A 23,810-nucleotide genomic window follows, 5' to 3' on the forward strand; every position below is an offset into this window, starting at 1 on the left:
ACCCTCAGACGGCCGCGGAGGTCTAGCGGTTCTAGGCGCTCAGTCCGGAACCGCGCGGCTGCTACGGTCGCATGTTCGAATCCTGCCTCGGGCATGGATGTGTGTTATGTCCTTAGGTTAGTTTGGTTTAAGTAGTTCAAATTTTCTAGGGGACTGATAACCACAGATGTTAAGTCCCATAGTGCTCAGAGCCATTTGAACCATTTGAATAAACTCACTTCGGCCCTTGGTTATACACGAACTCCTATTATAGGAAGGCGAGGCCACTGTCGCATTCTTGTTATCCACCCGCAATACGTTGTGTACCAATGGGCATACAAAGTGCAACATGTTCACTGTTCGAAATCTATTCTCGTTTCAAAGCGTGAATACTTCAACTGAAAAAAATGCCGGAAACAGAAATTGTACACAGCATCCTCATTACAGCATTCCTGTCCAACATGTGTCGAAAGTGAAGTATGACCCCTTCACATTCGTTGTGTAGTACACGGTCAGACAACCTTTTTTACCTGTGGGCCACTTTTGTGTCTCTGTTAGTAGTAAAATTTTCTAACTGCTTACCGACTAGACAGTAATGGTGATTTATACAGTAGGGAAGTAACTTTATTAAAATTATAAAACAGATTTGCAGCAAGTTGAAAATTATATAATAAGCGTTCCTTGCCAAATTCTATCTACCTATCTATCACTTGAGTCTTGCCCCGCAGTTACGCAGGGTCAGCCAGCGTTAATCGGATTTGGCATGTTAATGTTTAAAGGGGTGACCGGATGCTCTTCCTGCCGCAACCCCTTACCCCCAGGACGGAATTAGTGTACCCCAACTGTCTGCGTCGAGTGTAATCCGTGGAATAGTGCGAAAGTGTTCAGATGTCTGTGAGCCGTGTAACTGAGGCGGGACATGGGGACCAGCCCGGTATTCATCTAGCGGGATGTGGAAAACCGCCAAAAAACCACATCCAGGTTGGCCAGCACACAGGCCCTCGTCGTTAAGCCGCCGGGCGGATTCGATCCAGGGCCGGCGGGTACCTTGGCGGGTTGGTTCCTTACGAATTGCGTTGCCCCATTTCTATTATAAACCTAGAGAAAATGTTTTTAAAACCGTTCCCGGCCACCACCAAAGCTGAAATATCCACTATCGTGTGATGGGGACCATGATGACTACCGCTGATGTACAACATTCATTTTCGGCATATGAATTAATACTGACTGACAGGGGCCACTGGTTTATCCGGCATTTATGAAATTACATACTACACGTGTACACCATATAGCTACTAAGTAATTTGGCAACGGCCTTGCCACAGTGGATACACCGGTTCCCATCAGATCACCGAAGTTAAGCGCTGTCGGGCGTGGCCGGCATTTGGATGGATGACGATCCGGGTCTCCATGCGCTGTTGCCATTTTTCGGGGTGCACTCAGCCACGTGAAGCCAACTGAGGAGCTACTCGACCGAATAGTAGCGGCTCCGGTCCAAGAAAACCATCAATAACGACTGGGAGATCCGCAGCTGAGGATGACACGGCGGTCAGGTGGTCCCGATAGGCCACTTGTTGCTTGCTTACAAAGTATCTTGTACTGTATTTTTATCTTGGAAAACCTAAGAAGGTTTGGGATTATTCTGAACATTAAAGTAGTACATATAATGTTTCCAGTGTTGTGAAACCGTGCATATTTTCATTTTCCTTGATTTTAATGAATAATAATATGCTTACAAGCGAGCACTGTGTATTTTACATCATGTTTGGTTATTCTGCATAATACTTTTCAGGCCCCAGCTTAGGTTTCATACAGCCTTAATGAGGTACTGGACGAGACTAGTTTAGGCGCCTAAAACGTACTTTTCACGACCAAAAAAATTGGCCGTCTACTGATTACACACCCTACTGAGAACAATATACGGCCGCGTGTGATGGGCATGTGTCCATAATCAATCGCGGTGACTTAGGTGTCATTATTGTCTTTGAATAAAAATGTCACGTTTCTTCGCCTAATTGAGTATTTCTTCCAGTTACCTCCTGTACTCTACTATACTGTAGCAATTCTTTCCTCATATGGTGTGTTACTTGCCAGTGACACATCGTGCAAGAGATACTTTCTCGCCCTTAACTTTTGCATCCCAGTGTGTATGACGCTGTTTAAGATCTTTATCTTCCACTTACATAACTTGCGCAGTCTGATACGGAGAAAAGTGCTTTATTAAGTTACCTCTTTGTGACACTGAGAAGAGCTTTATTACGTTGGCTCTTTGTGGCACTGAGCAGCTGGAATCTCATGTGACTAAATCCTCGAGCAAGTGGCCCGCGCTGGGGAAGGCGCCGTGCACGCTGCCGCCAGCCATGCTGTGACGTCGGCAACTTTGGCGCGACGCAGCGGCTCTTTCAGGCGGCGGGACGTCAAGAGCGCCAGCTAATTGGCGGCTGGCGCGATGAAAGCGGACGGCGAGAGGTGCAGAGTTGGCAAAGAGGCGGCCCGCTCGTCTGCCTCTGCGACTGTCTGCAGTTTGACTGCCGGCTGAGTGACGGCTGGCCCGGGTTTTAAACTTCCGGTAATTGGGCCGCCACGTCGCCGGGCACAGAGGCAGCGAAGGCGGCAGAGACACTTTGTCCGTCTGCTGCTGCTGTCGGAGCCCGCTCTGGCGATAAGCGGCGGTAGCCAAGTCCCTGGGGCCGGCGGAGGCGGCTGCCAATCGTCGGGTAGAAAGTCCAGCCCATCAACTGTTATCGACACGCGCAGCTTTGTTCTATCGACACCGGGACGCATGCAGTTCTGTTATTCCTTCCTCTCTTTTAGAATGTACCGCAGGTTCACTTTTAGTTCGGCGGCCGCGGTGGTTGTGCGGTACTAGGCGCTTCAGGCCGGAACGGCGGGTCTGCTACGGTCGCAGGTTCGAATCCTGCCTCAAGCATGGATGTGTGTTATGTCCTTAGGTTAGTTAGGTTTAAGAAGTTCTAAGTTCTAGGGGACTGATCACCTAAGATGTTAATCCCATAGTGCTCAGCGCCAGATGAACAATGTGAATCAGTTTTAATTGGATTTTAAAGTCATAAAATGCTGACAAGCTGAAAATCAACCAAAATAAAATAACGCTAACGGAACGTAGTCGAATTAAATCAGGCGGTGGTGAGGGAATTAGATTAGGAAATGAGGCACTTAAACAATTAGAAAGGTTTTGCCGTTTATGGTGGAAAATTGCTAACGGTGTTGGAAGTAGAGAGGATATAAAATGCAGAATGGGAATAGCAAGAAACTAACTTCTCAAATAACAAGTTCCCGCCGAATACAAACTTAAATATTAGGAAGTCATCCTGAAAACGTTACAGAGTGTAGCCTTCGACAGAAACGGAATATGGACGACACGAACTTCAGACAAGAACATAAGAGAAGCTTTTGAAATGCGGTGCTACAGAAGAATGCTGAAGATCAGATGGGATGAGCCAGTAACGAGGAGGCTTTTAACCGAAACGGAGAAACAGTAAATTTATCAGATTTCAAATGGTTCAAATGGCTCTGAGCACTATGGGACTTAACATCGGAGGTCATCAGTCCCCTAGAACTTAGAACTACTTAAACCTAACTAACCTAAGGACATCAGACACATCCATACCCGAGGCAGGATTCGAATCTGCGACCGTAGCGGTCGCGCGGTTCCAGACTGTAGCGCCTACAACCGCTCGGCCACCCAGGCCGGCTAAGTTTATCAGACATCGTGACGGTAAGAAGGGACTGGTTCATAAGACACATCCCGACTCACCAAGAGGTCATTAATTTGATGATGGTGAGAAGTATCTCCTGATGGAGATGTAAACTTAACCCTCTATTGCTTGATGTTGCCATTCGGCAACAAATTGAAAATTTATGTATAATGTATATGTATGAGACGGCCGGAGTGGCCGAGTGGTTCCAGGCGCTTCAGTCTGGAACGGCGCGACCGCTACGGTCGCATGTTCGAATCCTGCCTCGGGCATGGATGTGTGTGATGTCCTTACGATAGTTAGGTTTAAATAGTTATAAGTTCTAGGGGACTGATGACCTCAGGACTTAAGTCCCATAGTGCTCAGAGCCATTTGAACCATTTCGTATATGTATGACGTTGCCAGCTGGCAAAACACACAGTATAGTTGCATAAGTTAAAATGAGTTTAGCGTCTTCATGTTGGCAGTAAAGTCAAGCGCCGGCTCGCCAATCAGAAACGATAGAGCAGAGATGGGTGTGAGAAGGCGTCAGCCAATTGCAAACTGACCGCCCCCTCTCCAGGACGACAACGCGACACTGTTATATCGAAGAGAATTCTTTTTTTTTTTTTTTTTTTTTTTTTTTTTTTTTTTTTTTTTTTCCTGTAGCGCTTTGCTTCCGACGTGTCTGTGTAACACGAAATTAAGTATTGTATTTGTTCACTTTGTTATAAAACTCATTAATACGATTTGTTTGAATTGTTTGTCTAGCGAACCAATAAGGCAGCCTTCCTAGACCGCAAATATAGGACGACTAGGCTAGATTTAACAGGAACAGTTCAAAATTGGTAATCCTTGCGGAAGGCTGAGTGTACGTAAAAGTTCGCGAAAGCATTTGGAAGGGTGAGTTATTTCTGTCACTTCAATCGCATCTACTTTGATTCTTAAGGCGCGTAAAACCAGTCTTAATGATAGTACGCAATGTGATTCACTGTCTTTGTAACGAATAGTTAATCATTCATCAATGTTTTCGCTTTGCTGCCGTACTGATTAAGTCCAAATTAAATCAAAATTTCTATGTCTAACGCGTCACATAGTACATTGTGTGTCGGACTTTAGCCTCATATATATATATATATATATATATATATATATATATATATATATATATATATATATATATATATATATATATATTTTTCGCTGACACTGGTCTCCCCTGCGCCACCAAAAAAAATAATTACGCAACAGAGGGTTAAATATAGTGAGCGTGTGGCCGAAGTAACTACACACAGATGAAGATGCTTGAACAAGATAGACTGGCATCGATGGGTGTATCAAACTAGTCTTCGGACTATGGATCACAAAAACGAAATATTTATTTGAAAATTACTTAACATGAGTCAAATACTGGTCCACCGTCCTGCCGGAGAAGGGAACTATACTGTCCACTGACAGTGTCCTAAACCTGGTGACCATCAGTTCCTTCTATCAGCGGGGCTGGCACGAGCTTTGTGGCGCCTGGGTCCCCGATTTGACTAACTGAAGCATTTTTTGTCGTTCACCGCCTCTAACCACTCTCTCTGCTGTCGAAGAGTGACACATCAGCGTGCGCTGAGACGGCACATCGAGGCACTATGCTTCCTCTGCTGCTTCGTTGGCTTCATCGCTTCTCCGTGTTCCGACTTCCCAGTTTTCCTTTTTTCTTTATTTTGCTATCGGTTTTCAGCCTGGTTTGGTGTGGCCCGCAATGAATTCCTCTTCTGGACCCTGCCCCGTGTGAAACCAGAGCTTTCGCAAACATGCTCAATTATTTATTCGATATATTCCAATCTCTGTTTCCTCTTAAAGAGTTTTTATCCTTCTCATTTCCCTCCAGTATCACGGACATTACTCCCTGATGTCTATCATCATGTCCCTTCCTCGTGTCAGTATTTTTCACATATTTCAAAATAATGGTTCAAATGGCTCTGAGCACTATGGGACTTAACATCTGTGGTCATCAGTCCCCTAGAACGTAGAACTACTTAAACCGAACTAACCTAAGGACATCACACACATCCATGCCCGAGGCAGGATTCGAACCTGCGACCGTAGCAGACGCGCGGTTCCGGACTGCGCGCCTAGAACCGCTAGACCATCACGGCCGGCGGAAGTATCCAGGGTGAGAAGGGAGCGTCATGGTTCTCGGGAACGTTTTCGTGGCATTCCCTGGTGACCTTGTCATTCTGGAAAGAGCAATAGATGAACGTAAGTATTCATCAGTCCTTGGGGAGCATGTCAACCCCTAAATCAGTTTCCTTTTCCTCGGCGTGATGGCATATACCAGCAGGACAGAGCAACGTGTCTTACGACTCACCAAGTACGTACGTGGTTCGAAGAGCAGGAGGATAAGTATGCCACACTCCTGGGTACCAGACTCCCCGGATTTAAATCCAATCGAGAATCTGTGGGAGCGCCACGATCGAGCTGTTCGCGTCATGGAGAAACTTAGCGGAGCTGGCCACATCAGTGGAGCTGACGTGGCTTCACGTCCCTGTAGGTACATTCGAAAGTCTCGCCGATCCACTTCCTGCACTTCTTCCATCGGTCCTCGCTGCAAAACGGAGTCAGTCAGACTTTTCGCAGCTGGTGATATTAATGTGACTGGACAGTGTACATTATCCCCTCTTTCCTCACCGCTTACACATACTTTCCTGATACTGACCTGACCCAGAGGATGCTGGATCTGCCGTGAAGCGTCTCCGACAACTGGTTGGGTGCCTGAGTCTGGGGAGCGGACCAAACAGCTTCGTCATCTGTCCCATCGGATTAGGGAAGGATGGGGAGGGACGTTGGCCGTGCCCTTTCACAGGAACGGCATTTACGCGAAGCAATTTATTGGAAATCACGGAAAACCTAAATCAGGGTGGCCGGGATACATTGTTTTAGTGTACAGACTGCAGGCCAGAGAGAGACGCTACAGTAGGCGCTGGAGGCCAGTGTAGGGAACGGCGGCCCTCCAGAGGCTTCGCCGACCCGCAGCAAACACTGGCTGCCGGCCGCGTCCTCCAGTCACGGCAGCCGCCGGTTCGACGCCCGGCCTGTGTGTCCACGGACGCCTGTTTGCGCGGGCCGCTCTCCGCTATAGCCCGACCCTTTGACGACGCCAATCAGCGCCATCTGCAGCTACCGACGTCAACATCACCACCGCCACGGCCACAGCCACCGGCCTCAAAGGCTGCACTGCCGCGCTTTCCGGCTCCAATAAAGCTCGCCCTTATACCTACGCACGTGCACGCAGCAGACAGCAATGTATGACGGAGGGCACTTGAAAGACTACGGCATTTAGCTGCGCGGATAAAAAAAAAAGTGCTAACCGGATTCGTAGCTTCTTCAACCGCGACTCTCATCCACATTCGCAGATATTAAAGTACACGGCGAGTCACAGAGAGAGGCACAATCTTTTAGCGGTGATAGTACTCGTGATTTTGTACAAAAAAACTTCCTACGAACATATGCCCTTTTGAAACATCCTGGCTGATTAAAACTGTGTGCCTGACAGAGACTCAAAGTAGGGACCTTTGTCTTTCGCGGGAAAGTGCTCTACCAATTGAACTACCCAAGCACGAATCAGGACTCGTCCTCACAGCTTCAATTCTGCCAGTAGCTCGTCTCCTACCTTCCAAACTACACATAAGCCCTCCTGCGAACCTAACAGAACTAGCGCTGTTGAGAAGAAAGGATATGGCCAGTTCTTAACCGTTTCTTTCGCAGCAGCTGTTTGAAAATCATGGGCGTCAGCCGCATGTCGGCACACTCAACCAAAGCGACGTTAGGCTACGTAGCGTTGCATTTACTGACCACTTCACGTACGCGACGAGCCAGTGGAGTCATTTCTTGGCTACTAGATCAGCCGATCTTACTGCATCACATTACAGACTTTACGGAACTTCCAGGCTATAGAATCCAGATGATAGAATGGTTGAAACTGACCAACATATAGCTGTATTTATTGTCCTTCTAGACTTGCCAACCGGTTTCACAAAATTTTAGTTGCATCTTGTGGTGTATCTCTGTATAAAAATTATCAACATTAATATAAGAGCGAATAAGTAATTGCAAAGTAGGAACAAGTAATTTATGGATTGATTAAATTAAAAAAAAAGAAATATGAAATTGGACATGGTTTAACCGGAGCACCAATCTACTTAATGTTGAAAGTATATTGGTCGCATTATGAAGTCCTATAAGTCGCTAGTTTTTCCTACTGATTTCCAGCATACACTGGAGTGTTGTGGACTTACTTACATTGCTGTTCTATGTAACATTGAAGTTAACGATTGAGAAGATTGATGCCCACCCGTAATATCCTCAGCAACTGTGAAAATTGAGACTTGCGTGACCACTTTTGGTAACTGCCGTACCTGTAGGAATCCCTACAAATCTGATAACATTTTCTTACGTTGAGTTAAAAACATATGGGTTACTCATTAGTTAAATTAACCTTAAAACCAATACCGTTGAATATCAACTCCGCAGATCCCTGTGCAAAAATCAGCATTACTGTTGCAACTTGGAAATGTTACTCCTGATAACGTGAGTGGCCATGTCATAAAACTACTGTAATATGGCAACTGTAACGGATAATGTGCTACTCGAGATTTGCAACAGGATTAATATAGCGACCAGCATAAACACACAGAACTTAAGTTAACAAGCGCAAAGTGGAGACGCAAAGAAGAAACTTCTCGGTAGTATTTTACTTACGTGCGCTCAAGGAAAGACCGTAGGAATGATCTCAGATCAGCAAAGCAGCAGCTGTCTACCACAGCTGCAAAATGCATTGGAAGTTACGGTGAACTTTATGAAAATCTTCTGTGACGAAATGCACACAATTAAACAAAACATCAGATCACAATGTTTGTATTTGTGCTGTTCGCCACTGTTTTCATTAGTTTCCTCGGAAACTGTTAACAACAAGTCACACCATCCCATGACGCTATTTGTTTGGAATCACTAATACTGTCACTTCACTTTCCTCCTCACTCACCCAGTGCAGCTACCCACTTTTAACCCTCGTGTTTCATCGTCATGACTAACGCTTTCAGGTGTGTCAGTCAAGTTGTTGATTCCAACCCGTCCACAACATTTCGACTACAGAGCGGGTCGTGTTCTTCACGTGCTGCGGGCAGCGTTGTTGCGAGCACCGGCTGCCTGCATTCTCCAACCAGAGTATGAGCGTCGGATTTTACAGCGCCCTTTCTTACACCTTCTGTATAGCTAAATATGTGTCAGACGAAGTAATACGTTGGCTCACCTTTGCATTTTGGTCGTTAAAGTTATTGTAGCCTTTGTCTTTGAAGATGGACGAGCTACACCCGAGGCGCTTTCAAACTCATTGGTGCCTCGTCATTCCCTTAGCTTTCCGTGGTCCTTCCGGGGCTTTAGTACCTCACTCCACTGCTTTCACTGCTCACTGCCGTTCACAACGATGTCTCGCTTCAGTTTTCGTCGGCGCACAGCTCTGTGACCGGTTACTGCTGACGTACCAGCCTGGAGTGTCAAACGGCGAAACCGTTCCCTCGCACTTCCACCGTCTTCTTTCTACATCTACATGGACACTCCGCAGATCACATTTCAAAGTGCTCGCAGTTGGTTCAACGAACCTCCTTCACAGTAAATTTTCTATTCCAGTCTCGAACACCTATACCTTTCCGTGGGAGCTCTGATTTCCCTCATTTTATTACCATGATGTAATTCACTGTACATTCTTCGAACAACGGCCAGTCAGTTACTCATCTTTGAAGTATCGCAATAAATATGACGAGTAACGAAAAAATAACCACGTCATCTCAGGCTGTTCAGTGAGAGCTACAGTTTAAAACAATCAAATAGTTTTAACAAACTGCTTCCCTGTAATCGTTTGAGAACGAATGCAAAACATATGTGAATCCAAAATACGTGTTGTTTTACTTCCTGTGCTTAATGTAAAAAGTTTTCTGAAAACTACTTCAGCAGCTTCGCTGCTCTTACATACAGTACGCTCTTTCAGCAGCACAGCAGGTGACTCAACCTTTTTAAGCTTCGACACATAAGTAATCTAGCCATAGATACTTAATGTGTGGTGCGTGTATGCGTGTATTTAACATCCTATAAAGTTGCAGCTATTAAAACACACAACCACGACGATAATAAAAAAAATGGTTCCAAGCACTATGGAACTTAACATCTGAGGTCATCAGTCCCCTGGACTTATAACTACTTAAACGTAACTAACCTAAGGACATCACACACATTCAAGCGCGAGGCACGTATCGAACCTGCGACCGTAGCAGCAGCGCGGTTCCGGACTGAAACGCCTAGAACCGCTCGGCCACACAGCAGGCCACGACGATAATCAAAAAGTAGTAATGGTTTCAACCAATTTTCAGTTTGAGAGCTTTCAGAGATAATGTCTGTAAATAAAATCTCGTGCATATAGACAAAAAAGCACGTCATTTTCTCGTGCGATGGCTAGCTAGCACTATGTCTGCACGTATTGGTACAAGGGAGTAAGTCGTTTCCATAGAGCTGCACTAGAAGAAGACCAATAGAGGACTATTGTATGTCTGTTAGCCTGTATGTAAGCTACGTACCAATAGAAATTTCATGTATATGACACTAAGCTGTTTGACGAGGCTTTCTAACTAAATCCGTTTCCATTGAGAATGATAAAGTTTTGGCTGCATTTCCAGCCTTTTACCCTTCTGAATGTTACAAAATAACACATGTTCTCCTACCACATTTTCGTTTACTATGGTGCGCTGTCACAAGCAATGGATGGACATGTGGTAATGTTCGCAGAATATAATATTTTGGCCATGTGTTGATTTTTGCTCAAATACCGATGTATATTTGTGTGTGCTTGGATGGATGGTTGTTTCATGACACTTGTTCTTCTAGTAATATTTAAAGTCTGGCGCGAGTACACATGGTTGTGATCTCACGGTGCACTCCTCATGTGACATGGTACTCGCCGAAGCCTGGCGCTCGCCGAATATTGGCTGTCACTCCAGCGCCAGGGCTACCGCCCACCGATGTCCGTGTGGCAGGGGCGACCCAGACAACGCTAGAGGGCAGCCACGCACCCAGCCAGCCTGGCCATGTCTCCTCATCTTTTTGTGCGAAACATATTAATTAAATATGAGGATACACACGAAGTTAGTTTTACGCATAAAGCTTTCTCTCCATTAAGAATGACATGGTGCATATTGATTCCCACTGAAGGACACAATAAATGAACCACTCAAAATCGTTAAAGGGAAAACTTTTCTCTACAGCTACATCTACATCCATACTCCGCAAGCCAACTGACGGTGTTTGGCGGAGAGTACCTTGAGTACCTCTATGGGCTCTCCCTTGTATTCCAGTCTCGTATTGTTCGTGGAAAGAAGGATTGTTGGTATGCCTCTGTGTGGGCTCTAATCTCTCTGATTTTATCCTCATGGTCTCTTTGCGATATATACGTAGGAGGGAGCAATATACTATTTGATTCCTCGGTGAAGGTATGTTCTCGAAACTTCAACAAAAGTCCGTACCGAGCTATTGAGCGTCTCTCCTGCAGTCTTCCACTGTAGTTTATCTATCATCTCCGTAACACTTTCGCGATTACTAAATGATCCTGTAACGAAGCGCGCTGCTCGCCGTTGGATCTTCTCTATCTCTTCTATGAACCCTATCTGGCACGGATCCCACACTGCTGAGCAGTATTCAAGCAGTGGGCGAACAAGCGTACTGTATCCTACTTCCTTTGTTCTCGGGTTACATTTCCTTAGGATTCTTGCAATAAATCTCAGTGTGTTATCTGCTTTACCGACGATCAATTTTATATGATCATTCCATTTTGAATCACTCCTAATGCGTACGCCCAGATAATTTATGGAATTAATTGCTTCCAGTTGCTGACCTGCTATATTGTAGCTAAATGATAAATGATCCTTCTTTCTATGTATTCGCAGCACATTGCACTTGTCTACATTGAGATTAAATTGCCATTCCCTGCACCATGCGTCAATTCGCTGCAGATCCTCCTGCATTTCAGTACAATTTTACATTGTTACAACCTCTCGATATACCACAGCATCATCCGCAAAAAGCCTCAGTGAACTTCCGATGTCATCCACAAGGTCATTTATGTATATTGTGAATAGCAACGGTCCTATGACACTCCCCTGCGAGACATCTGAAATCACTCTTACTTCGGAAGATTTCTCTCCATTGGGAATGACATGCTGCGTTCTGTTATCTAGGAACTCTTCAATCCAATCACAGAATTGGTCTGATAGTCCATATGCTCTTACTTTGTTCATTAAACGACTGTGAGGAACTGTATCGAACGCCTTGCGGAAGTCAAGAAACACGGCATCTACCTGGGAACCCGTGTCTATGGCCCTCTGAGTCTCGTGGACGAATAGCGAAAGCTGGGTTTCACACGATCGTCTTATTCGAAACCCATGCTGATTCCTACAAAGTAGATTTGTGGTCTCCTGAAAAGTCATTATGCTCGAACATAATATGTGACCAAACTTCTACAACTGATTGACGTTAGAGATATAGGTCTATAGTTCTGCACATATTTCGTGCGTCCCTTCTTGAAAACGGGGATGACCTGTGCCCTTTTCCAATGCTTTGGAACGCTATCCTCTTCTAGAGACCTAGAGTACACCGCTGCAAGAAGGGGGTCAAGTTCCTTCGCGTAGTCTGTGTAAAATCGAACTGGTATCCCATCAGGTCTAGCGGCCTTTACTCTTTTGAGCGATTTCAATTGTTTCTCTATCCCTCTGTCGTCTATTTCGATATCTACCATTTTGTCATCTGTGCGACAACCTAGAGAAGGAACTACAGTGCAGTCTTCCTCTGTGAAACAGCTTTGGAAAATGACATTTAGTATTTCGGCCTTTAGTCTGTCATCCTCTGTTTCAGTACCATTTTGGTCACAGAGTGTCTGGACATTTTGTTTTGACCCACCTACCGCTTTGACATAAGACCAAGGATAATTTGCAGTTATGGCTAAACGGCAATCAGAGCCTGTTAGTGCTTACCGCACAGAAAATTCCATTTCACACCCTGGCTGGAAACGGCTGCATTACAGCGCACGCTCGGCTGAAGCCGCCACGGTACGGGCATCGTTGAACAGGGTGCCGGGCACCAGTACGGAAGAAATACTCGTGCGGCCGAATTAGCGGTGTGGGCGCACACACTGCGTGTGAGCGAGCGGCCGGGTCCCAGCTGTCGGTGGGAGCGGCACACACGGCATACACAATGTACGCACCTCGTTGCGTGCGGGTCGACCGCACGCAACGCAACCGCGACGCTCCGCCACCGCCGTAGCTGCTGCTCTGCCCACCAACGTCACTTTGCGGGAGTGTTGCTGTGGCAGCTTTCCCTCCGGGTTCAGCTGCGTGGAGCCGCAACCCAGTACCTACGAGCTCGAAAACTTTGTAACGCTTCCAATATGCACACTGGAGCAAAGGCCCAGTTTTCAGAACATCGGGACTTGGGGACTGGTGCTTCGGAAAAATCTACAGAACAAGGACCAAACAGTCGGGACATGCATAATACGACGTAAATTTTCGATCATCGATTAAGATTTTCATTCATATGCTATGTTATTCGTAAGTGTCTCCGCGGTTTCAGAAGACGACGACTGCGATAAGACTACAAGACATACAGGAAATAAGAAACACAGTACTAACACCTCCACCAGTTCTTTGAAACATCATCAGTTTCGCAAATCTCGATGTTCATGGCCTCATATCTTCTGAACTGTACAATGATACAATTTGCAGGTGCACTCTCTGCAAGATGTTTTGCCAATAACGTTAGCAGTAAATAAATAATGATGAGGTCCCATACTCCCAGGAGCGTAGGGGACGATGCGGGAGACCCGCACCGCCTTACTAGGCAAGGTCCTAGTGGAGGTGGTTTGCCATTGCCTTCCTCCGACCGTAATGGGGATGAATGATGATGATGAAGACGGCACAACACCACCCAGTAATCTCGAGGCAAGAAAAATTCCTGACCCTCCTGGAACCGAACCCGGGATCCAGTGCGCGGGAAGCGAGAACGCTACCGCACTACCACGAGATGCGGGCTATGCACACTTTCTAACTTTAACACTTTTTATTTTTCTAAGCGTTGCACGTAACGAGTAGATCATGACGGCACTGTAAATTTCAAAATTCCATCAATCATTAACAGGAAAATTCCCCTATGAGAGAACAATAAGGCGAATATGCTCCTGTCTAAAGCACTCTCGCTGAATAGTGCGGTACCCGCTCCCTCGTTATACCTCCCACAGCACGTTTAAAATTTTCCCAATGACTTTGAGATCCGAAAATATTTGCGCTCATTTTAACACACAACTCTCCTCCCGCAAGCTTCTCTTCCACACCCACCAATCCACTGCTGTGAGTCGCTCATGCCCATCCACACCCACTTACTCATTCTCACTCAGCCACTCAGCCCAACTCGTTGTCATTATCTCTGTATGTCTCTTTGTCACTGTCTCCTACTCACACCACATTCTCCTTCGTTCTCTCTCCTCTCACTGTTACTCTCCCCCTCTTGCTCTCTTTTACTCCCACTATCTCATTCAACCTTCCCCACTGCTGCTGTCACTATCTTCCTCTTCCTCGTTGTCACTGTCTGCCTCTCATTATGACTGGCTCTCGCCCACTTCCACTGTCTCCTTCTCTTAACTTCTCTCCCACTGACACTGTCTCCTTCATTCTTTTCCTAGCACAGTTCTGTCACTTTTAATTGCGTTCTACTGCCGCTGCCTCTCTTTCCCTCACAAAGTCAATGTGGTCTTCACTCTTTCTATACCAGAACCAGCGTCTACTATACTCCAGTTTTTATTACATTTTCATCTCGTTCCCACTGCCACTGTCCCCTTCCGTCTTAGCATGGAAAACCCCGAATCTCTACCCATGCCAAACGTTTTGGAAATGTTTGTAAAGATGCTCTGGAAGGTAGAATGAGGCGGCTGGCAAAACCACTTTTCAGTCAGTCTTTTAATAAACAGCATACTTGCCTTTTTTGTGCCATTTTTCCGCTGGTACCCTTCTTTTCACTGCTACCCAGCACGTCATATATGAAAAGTGCTTTATGACTCAGTAAAATTTTGATACTTTACTTATGTAAAAATGAATTAAAGCAAAACTAGTTTTACATCTCAGACACGATTTCACGTGCAGAAAAATTTTGCATATGGCAATGGGGAGACTTTACAGCACATTTCTGTGCGCTAAGTCACTTTATACACTACATTTTCACCTCACAACGGATTTACGTGCATATTTAAGTGTACACGTAGTGTAATTTTGATCATTTGTATCTCAGAATTGGATAAAGATATCACGGTTGTTCTGGTTAGGGATCTTAGGAATATATAACAAAATTACTGCTATTTGCTATGTATAGCCGAGCTGGAATCCGCGGTTCGGTTCTGGTACGCAAAGACAATGTTTTCAGGTAGTTCCCGATAACGGATAAATGTTTTTGAAAACGGGAAGCTATCTCTTCTAAATAAATGTCTAGACAACATACCGTTACAATCTGAGCAATTTGTTGCTGTTAATTATTTAGATATCTACTACTGACGGCGAAACCAGAGTAAAAACGTCGGTTTCGGGTTTGCTCAGGAACCGCCCTTTAACTAAATGGTGCCTCCGTGAAGCCTCTTAAGGCGCACTGCAGACCCCATATGATGCTAAAGAGCCAACTGATTTCCTCCATTTGCCTCAGCTGGAGGATGTGTCTAATGTTCGAACTTTGAACTCGCACTGTAGGATAGTTAATAGTTAGACGCTCCTTCTGTTGGGTATAAAAATGGTTCCTAGTCCGAGGGCTGTCCAAAACGCTCGACTCTACCTCTTTATCGCCAAGAGAACCCGCGGTGTGAGCACCGGAGAAATGTCGTTGTTATGCGCGGTTTTTGGAGCATGGTGGTAATGGATGCTCTCGCATGCCGCCCAATGAAATACTGGGAATCAAATTTTTGTTGCCACTGAAAGCTGTTAGCTAGGTAACTTATAACTAGAACCGTTTCCTACAATATATGACTGGACAGAGCATCTCTGAAAATTTTTAACTCACATTGCAGTTGCCCAGTATAGGCACCATATGTGATGGGACAAACGCCCATACGATAGTCAAACTCTTGCCTCACACGTGCCAACTCGTGAAGGGTCGATATTAGCAAAAGCATAGTTGCCAATCCCTACTATCTCTTCTAAATCAAGCGGCAGGTCAGACAGGACCCCAATAAGAAGGAACGACAAGGAGTTAGGTCAGGTGGCCGTGGGTCGTGTGAAGAACAAAGAGAGTCGTGGCGGGAAGCACGGCCAGTGCATCGGTGAGGCAGCTAGGCACTAACGAGGGAACCTCCCCATCGCACCCCCCTCAGATTTAGTTATAAGTTGGCACAGTGGATGGGCCTTGAAAAACTGAACACAGATCAATCGAGAAAACAGGAACTACGAAAAAAATTAGCAAAATGTACAAACTGAGTAGTCCACGCGCAAGATAGGCAACATCAAGAACAGTGTGAGCTCAGGAGCGTCGTGGTCCCGTGGTTAGCGTCAGCAGCTGCGGAACAAGAGGTCCTTGACTCAAGTCTTCCCTCGAGTGAAAAGTTTATTTTTATTTTCAGACAATTATTATCTGTCCATCCGTCCGTTCGATGCGAGGTAACTGCGCCGTAGTATGGGGACGCTACACCTAAGCAAACATCGAAACACACGACGTCAGTCGACTAAAGCGCACGGAAGAGAGAGTATTCCTGCTAACGAGCCTCCCTGACTGGCAGTTGGCTGTTCGCTAATTTGGACGGGAGTGCATTAAATACGTGAGATGTATTCCGTGGGCAATATGAATCCCACAAATATAGCTCTCGACTTCAGTAACAAGGTCAATGAATATTTTCCGAACTGTAGGGAATCGGTTGACCTATGAGATCTTGCGATCAAATGTTTTCGATTCCCATTGGACAGGCACGTCCTTTCGTTTACTAATCGCGCGGTTTTGCGGTGTGCTCGCAAAACACAGACACTAAACTTATTACAGTGAACTGAGACGTCAATGAACGAACGGACAGTTCATAACTTTACGAAAATAAAGTACGTAAACTTTTCACTCGAGGAAAGACTTGAACCAAGGACCTCTCATCCCGCAGCTACTCACGCTAACGACGGGGCCACGGCGCTCCTGAGCTCGTACTATCCTTGATGTTGCCTATCTTGCGCATGGACTACTCAGTTTGTATATTTTGCTTATTTTTTTCATAGTTCCACACAACTTCTTCCTGTTTTCTCGACTGATCTGTGTTCAGTTTCTCAAGGCGTATCCACTGTGCCAACTTATAACTAAGTCTGAGAGGGGTGCGATGGGGAGGTTCCCTTGTAAGTACTCACGGACACCTCAAAGAAAGTGTGGCAAAGCTCTGTCTTGTTTCAAAATGAAGTCTGTGCTCGGGTACACGAAACCGGACTCAGTTGTCTCCACAGAGAAAAACGGTCCAGAAAGTTTTGAAGAGGGCATGGCGCAAACGACGTTAACTTTTCTTTCATCTTTTTCATCTGGCCCTGGCGTAATACAGATTTAAATCTTCATTGCACCATCGATTGCATTTTGGATGCTACAGTTGCCTTTCTATTCTTCTTCTTGTCGCTCCCATTTTCCATTTTACGCATTTATAAGCGTGCACTGCACGGAGAGGGGGGGGGGGGAGAAGGAGAAAGGGAGGGAGGGAGAGAGAGAGAGAGAGAGAGAGAGAGAGAGAGAGAGAGAGAGAGAGAGAGAGAGACGCTTATAAACGCGAAAAATAGGAGCGACAACAATGAGAATAGCAAGGCAGCTGTAGTATCCAAAATGCAATCGCTGTGATAATGAAGATTTAAATCTGTATTAAGACAACTGAAGGTGCGCGATATCCCACAACGTATATAATTTACATTACATAAAAATGGCTGGTTGCTGTATTTCTTAAAGCAATATAATCCACAATCACGGAGATCAATAACCAATAAAATGGATAAATCAATGTTAACATCTAGCTAACATGCAATAATTTTAATATTCTATATTTCGGGAACTATTGGATACGACCTGGTGCTTACTTCCGTGAGCGATAACCATTCAGCGTGAAGAAATACTTGCGGCTCTCCCCGAACAGCTGGTGTCACGAAGCTTTCCGACATCATGCTGTTTGGAGAAGACAGGACTGACAAATCTGAGATCTCGCTCTACGTAATCTACCACCAGCTGCGGAAACCAGTACACTGCTATCAAAACACAGTAGTTCGATCGGTTTCCATGGAACGAACTGACCTTCAGTGTAGTCAGGAGGAAGATGCATCGCCGACGATCGTGCAGCGCTCTAGGTATGTCACGTACCTGCAACAAAGGGAAACAGATTTTCAGTAAATCGTAATGTAACAGATTCAGTGGCGTAGATAAGGTAGGGTAGACAACATCTTACTGCAACTCCACTCAATTGCATTGCATGAGTTGCCTCCATTCATCCACTACTGATAGAACCTTGGCATGTACAAAGATCTAATACAATGAGTTTACTTAACATCATGAAACGTTATTCTATTACGGTACTAATGTTAATTAGAAAAAAACCTAAAACGATTTTAAGAAGTTCTGTGAAAATACCCTCCATTACTATAGAAGGAGTGCTCAGCAGACAGTTCATTAGATCAGTCTTAAATTCCAGAGTATTATCTACAACATAATAAAAATATATCTACCAATACATCTTATTCCTCTTTGCACTAATGTAGTCATTATCTACTAGATAATGAGAACATTTTTGCTGTAAGTTAGTGAGAACATGTTTACGGGGTTGTTTTTGGTCCAGGTCTGATATTCATGCTTTTCACTATTAACTGTTTTTGTAGGTTTTATTAGGCCCTTTGTTACTACTTTCACCTTTCCTGTCAGACAATACAACACGATGCTCCAAAAGTGGCACACACGTCAATAAATCGGAACAGTAATTCTGTCCTCTTGCTGATGGAGGTACAAACGGATGATTTGTAATGCTGAACTCAACAGTATCTGAATTCGTCCGTCGATGAACAATCGCTATTTCGTAAGATTTCAGTTTGAATTTGTGACTTTGCTCTTATCGTTAGAAATGGTTGAAGATAGTCGAGTGTGAAATAAACACGCCCACTGTACATCATTCTTAACTCAATTTTAAACTCATAACGAACATTATATGACACTTAACATGCGGAAGATAGAATATATCGTCGGCCGCTGAGGCCGAGCTTCAGTCCGGAACCGCGCGACTGCTACGGTCGCAGGTTCGAATCCTGCCTCGAGGAAGCACGTGCGTGCTGTCCTCAAGTTAGGTTTAAGTAGTTCGTTCTAAATCTTGGGGACTGATGACCTCGGATGTTAAGTCCCATAGTGCTTAGAGCCATTTGAACCATTTGATAGAAAATATCATTGTACGAGGGGGCGCTAACGCCTCTGAAACTTTTTGTGTGATAACTCTTTAAACTTTTTAAATAAAACAAACGTTATTAAAACGTTACAAAAAGATATTTTCTGTCCTGCGTCGCTAGAGGGCTCTGAATCTTAACGTGTCAGTTCGTAACGTAACGTAACGTAACGTAATTTCGAATTCGATGTTTTCGTCCACACATACACACCCTCTCTTTCAGCAGGATAATGCCAGACCACACACGAGCGCTGTGATATCTGCAACAACTCGAAGCCATCGGTTCAGTGTCACCGACCGTCCTCGATACAGTACCAACTTGGCTCCATCCTATTTTCATCTGTTTCAAAAACTTCGACAACATCTTCGAGAACTTCACTTGGACGGCGATGAAGCAGTGCAAGCAGAGGTGAGGTTGTGGCATTGTCAACGAAGTCAATAATTCTAAGGTGATGGCTTCATCAAACTGCTCTCTCGTAGGGAGAAAAGTATTCGTCGCCAGGGTGATTACGCTGAGAAATAGAAATTCATGCATGAAGAATAAAGAAGTAGAATGTTAACAACATTTGTTTAACATTTGTTTTGTTTAAGAAGCTTTGAGTATTCTCACGTAAAAAATTCGAAGGCATTACTTTTCATCATGCTCTCTTATTAATATGTTGTCCATGTCTACGAGTTACGGTAATTTTACGTTCAGTTTGATTAGAGGATAACAACATTAATGTTACCTCAGGACTGGTTAAGGGCAAAATAACTTGTTACACATAAGTCAGAGAGTGATGCGATGGTTTGTAAGTGCACTGCTGTAATGTAATTTCGTATAAAATTCAGCAGATAGGAGTGATAGTCCCGAAATCGATAATACAATAAGGACGCTCCGCAGAATTACGCCAGACCACCACATCAACCGAGGCCAACAATACTATAAAACTCGACAACGTTACAGATTACAACACCAAAATACACAGGCTAACTTCCTCCTCCTGACATTGCGTGATTAAAGAGGCCACAGAAATTAGCTTCTAGATTACAAAGATAGCGGCCTAGAAGTGAGTTAGGCGTGCAATCCCGCACTGAGCGGAGAAGAAGCAAAGCATGTTCAGATAGCTGCCGGCCATCGCCTCCCCCATCGCCGCCGCCACCCACCGAGACGGTCATCTGTGTCCCAAGTCAACGTGCAGTAACCTCACATACGGCAGGTGGCAGGAATAGCAGCGCAGGATATACAGGTTGTTACAAAAAGGTACGGCCAAACTTACAGGAAACATTCCTCACACACAAATAAAGAAAGGTGTTATGTGGACATGTGTCCGGAAACGCTTAATTTCCATGTTAGAGCTCATTTTATTACCTCTCTTCAAATCACATTAATCATGGAATGGAAACACACAGCAACAGAACGTGCCAGCGTGACTTCAAACACATTGTTACAGGAAATGTTCAAAATGCCCTCCGTTAGCGAGGATACATGCATCCACCCTCCGTCGCATGGAATCCCTGATGCGCTGATGCAGCCCTGGAGAATGGCGTATTGTATCACAACCGGCCACAGTACGAGCACGAAGAGTCTCTACATTTGGTACCGGGGTTGCGTAGACAAGAGCTTTCAAATGCCCCCATAAATGAAAGTCAAGAGGGTTGAGGTCAGGAGAGCGTGGAGGCCATGGATTGGTCCGCCTCTATCAATCCATCGGACACCGAATCTATTGTTGAGAAGCGTACGAACACTTTGACTGAAATGTACAGGAGCTCCATCGTGCATGAACCACATGTTGTGTCGTAATTGTAAAGGCACAAGTTCTAGCAGCACAGGTAGAGTATCCCGTATGAAATCATGATAACGTGCTCCATTGAGCGTAGGTGGAAGAACATGGGGCCCAATAGAGACATCACCAACAATGCCTGTCCAAACGTTGACAGAAAATCTGTGTTGATGACGTGATCGTACAATTGCGTGCGGATTCTCGTCAGCCCACACATGTTGATTGTGAAAATTTACAGTCTGATCACGTTGGAATGAAGCCTCATCCGTAAAGAGAACATTTGCACTGAAATGAGGATCGACACATTGTTGGATGAACCATTCGCAGAAGCGTACCCGTGGAGGCCAATCAGCTGCTGATAGTGCCTGCAGAAACAACTGGTTCTCCCGTTGCACTCTCCATACAGTGACGTGGTCAACGTTATCTTGCACAGCAGCAACTTCTCTGACGCCGACATTAGGGTTATCGTCAACTGCACGAAGAATTGCCTCGTCCATTGCAGGTGTACTTGTCGTTCTAGGTCTTCCCCAATCGCTAGTCATAGACTGTAATGTTCCGTGCTCTCTAAAGCGCCGATCAATTGCTTCGAACGTCGTCCTGTCAGGACACCTTCGTTCTGGAAATCTGATGCAAACGTACCGCGCCACGGCTATTGCCTCGTGCTAATCCATACATCAAATGGGAATCTGCCAACTCCGCATTTGTAAACATTGCACTGACTGCAAAACCACGTACGTGATGAACACTAACCTGTTGATGCTACGTACTGATGTGCTTGATGCTAGAACTGTAGAGCGGTGAGTCGCATGTCAACACAAGCACCGAAATCAACATTACCTTCCTTCAATTGGGGCAACTGGCGGTGAATCGAGGAAGTACAGTACATACCGACGAAACTAAAATGAGCTCTAACATGGAAATTAAGCGTTTCCGGACACATGTCCACATAACACCTTTCTTTATTTGTGTGTGAGGAATGTTTGCTGAAAGTTTGGCCGTACCTTTTTGTAACACCCTGTATATCCTCCGCTGCTTGTCCTGCCACCTGCCGTGTGTGAGGTTACTGCACGTTGACTTGGGACACAGATGATCTCCAACTTCATGTGACTCGATGGTGTATTACCTGACGCGGGAAGGCACCCGCAAATTGTGTAAGCTAGAAATTTATTGCGAAAAATCGAACCGCCTAAAAAGTCGATTACGTAACCTCATTTTTGCAATGTGTTAATTAAAACTTTACCACCACTGAGCCGTGGTAAAATTTGCTCTTTTGAATAGCGCGCCGCAGCGCATAGTGCAAAGCAGTCGCCTTCCCTTTCTGGTGCCGCTGTGGCAATCGCAGCTTTGGTGTCTCCCTCTGGTGGGAAAGTGGAAAAGTTGCCTGTTCACGTGCATTTAAGGGGCGCTATGAGCTCGGCAAGTGGTCAGCCAGGACAGTTTGTCAGTCTCGGCGAGTCTCGTCAGTTGGTCAGCCGGGTCAGTGTGGGGCAGTCTGTCTGTCATCCGGAGTGCTAATATGTGTTAGGCCGCCAGTCTGCTCGAGTTTGTTTAGGCAATAGGCGGGAATTGGCGGTTGCATCTACCGGTTGGTCGGTCGCGCACTGAGACACAAGATGACTTGTCCGTCGTGACCGTCGGCGCATGTGAGGTCGCCACGTCAGTCCAGTGGCCGCGCCGTATAGCAAGGGGTAGTAACTTCGCGGCCGACACGAGAGCGACAGGAGTCAACCCACGACGTAGGTCTGGCCGGTGCGAGCTGCGACGCCATGAGACGGGAGATCGGCGCGCCTTCCTACGTCCGATGAAGCGGCTGGCAGCGGACGGTTCGGGAGAGCGATTTGGGGGTGCTGCGCCAGGTCTTCACCAGACATTGCAGTTTATTAGAAGTTAAGTGATTGGTGATATGTTGTGTGATTTACTCTTGTTAAATTCTGCTTGTGCTCTTGGTCTGTGTCTCGTCCCGAGCTTGCTCGTCTGTCGCTCGTCCGCATCTGTTAGGCAGTTAGTGTCTGTCTGTCTGTCGGTCCGCCATACGTTAATAGCTGCCTCTGTCACGTTTGTCGGATTCGGTGTTAACGAATTTATTGCTTAAAGGCCGAATTCTTGAAATATGTTTTTTATCTTGCCTATCATCTTGCGAGGTGGTATATGTGTAATACAGAGCATGTTGTACATTTTATGTAAGTCTACATTTTATGGGTTTTATTTAAATAGTCGTTTTAGGTTATAAGGTTGCCACCCTTCCACCGTAAGAGTCCTTTAAAAAGAAAAAAAAAATTGCACTTTCGGTGGCAAATAGTTTGAGTATTGTACCATTTCCATCCCTCTAACGGGGTGGATAGTTTACGTGATTGTGTGAGCTGTTAAAATTTGTTTTTAGTTTCAAGTAATCTGGTGTGTTGCAGATTTGCACCAGTGTACTCTTTCAGAGGTTGTTGTGAGCGGTCATGAGTATGGCCGTGTTGAAAGGGAGCAGGCAAGCTTCTCAGTGCGAAAACTCCAACTGTTAATATTGTTCTTTCTGCCTCTAAATAAAATTGCAACTTGATATTTCGAGGGTACTTTTCTGCTTGTAATTTAAATCTGGTTTGAAAAGCTTTTAGGAATAAAATTCACATTTGTTAAAAGTAATTTTCCATCAGTCACTTCCTGGCAACTACTTCCACGCTCACCTAGTGTGATTAAATGCGTTAATGTTCTTGATGAATCGCTAGTAAATAAAGAAAATCCTTTAAGTAAAAGTTTTAAAAGTAAATTCTACGGTTCAACCATCTCTCCCAGTCGTAGACAGGGATGTCGCTGGGTGCACTGCGTACCGCTTCATCCTTGCTCCACGAACAGACAACGAGCAGAGCCTCGCGGAGACCGTGTGTGGATGCAATGTCTGCCGGG

At 45.3% G+C, this 23,810-nt stretch overlaps 1 protein-coding gene and 1 pseudogene across 4 annotated transcripts in view; one reads left to right on the top strand and one right to left on the bottom strand.

Annotated features, from left to right (window-relative positions):
* Nucleotides 1-23,810, bottom strand: part of LOC126291686 (fasciclin-2) — an 856,801-nt gene that overhangs the window by 255,085 nt on the left and 577,906 nt on the right. The window lies entirely within an intron of this gene.
* On the top strand, nt 1,286-1,403 carry LOC126292542 (5S ribosomal RNA; annotated as a pseudogene).

Source organism: Schistocerca gregaria, chromosome 9, assembly GCF_023897955.1.
Source record: "Schistocerca gregaria isolate iqSchGreg1 chromosome 9, iqSchGreg1.2, whole genome shotgun sequence".
Classification (NCBI taxonomy): Eukaryota; Metazoa; Arthropoda; class Insecta; order Orthoptera; family Acrididae; genus Schistocerca; species Schistocerca gregaria.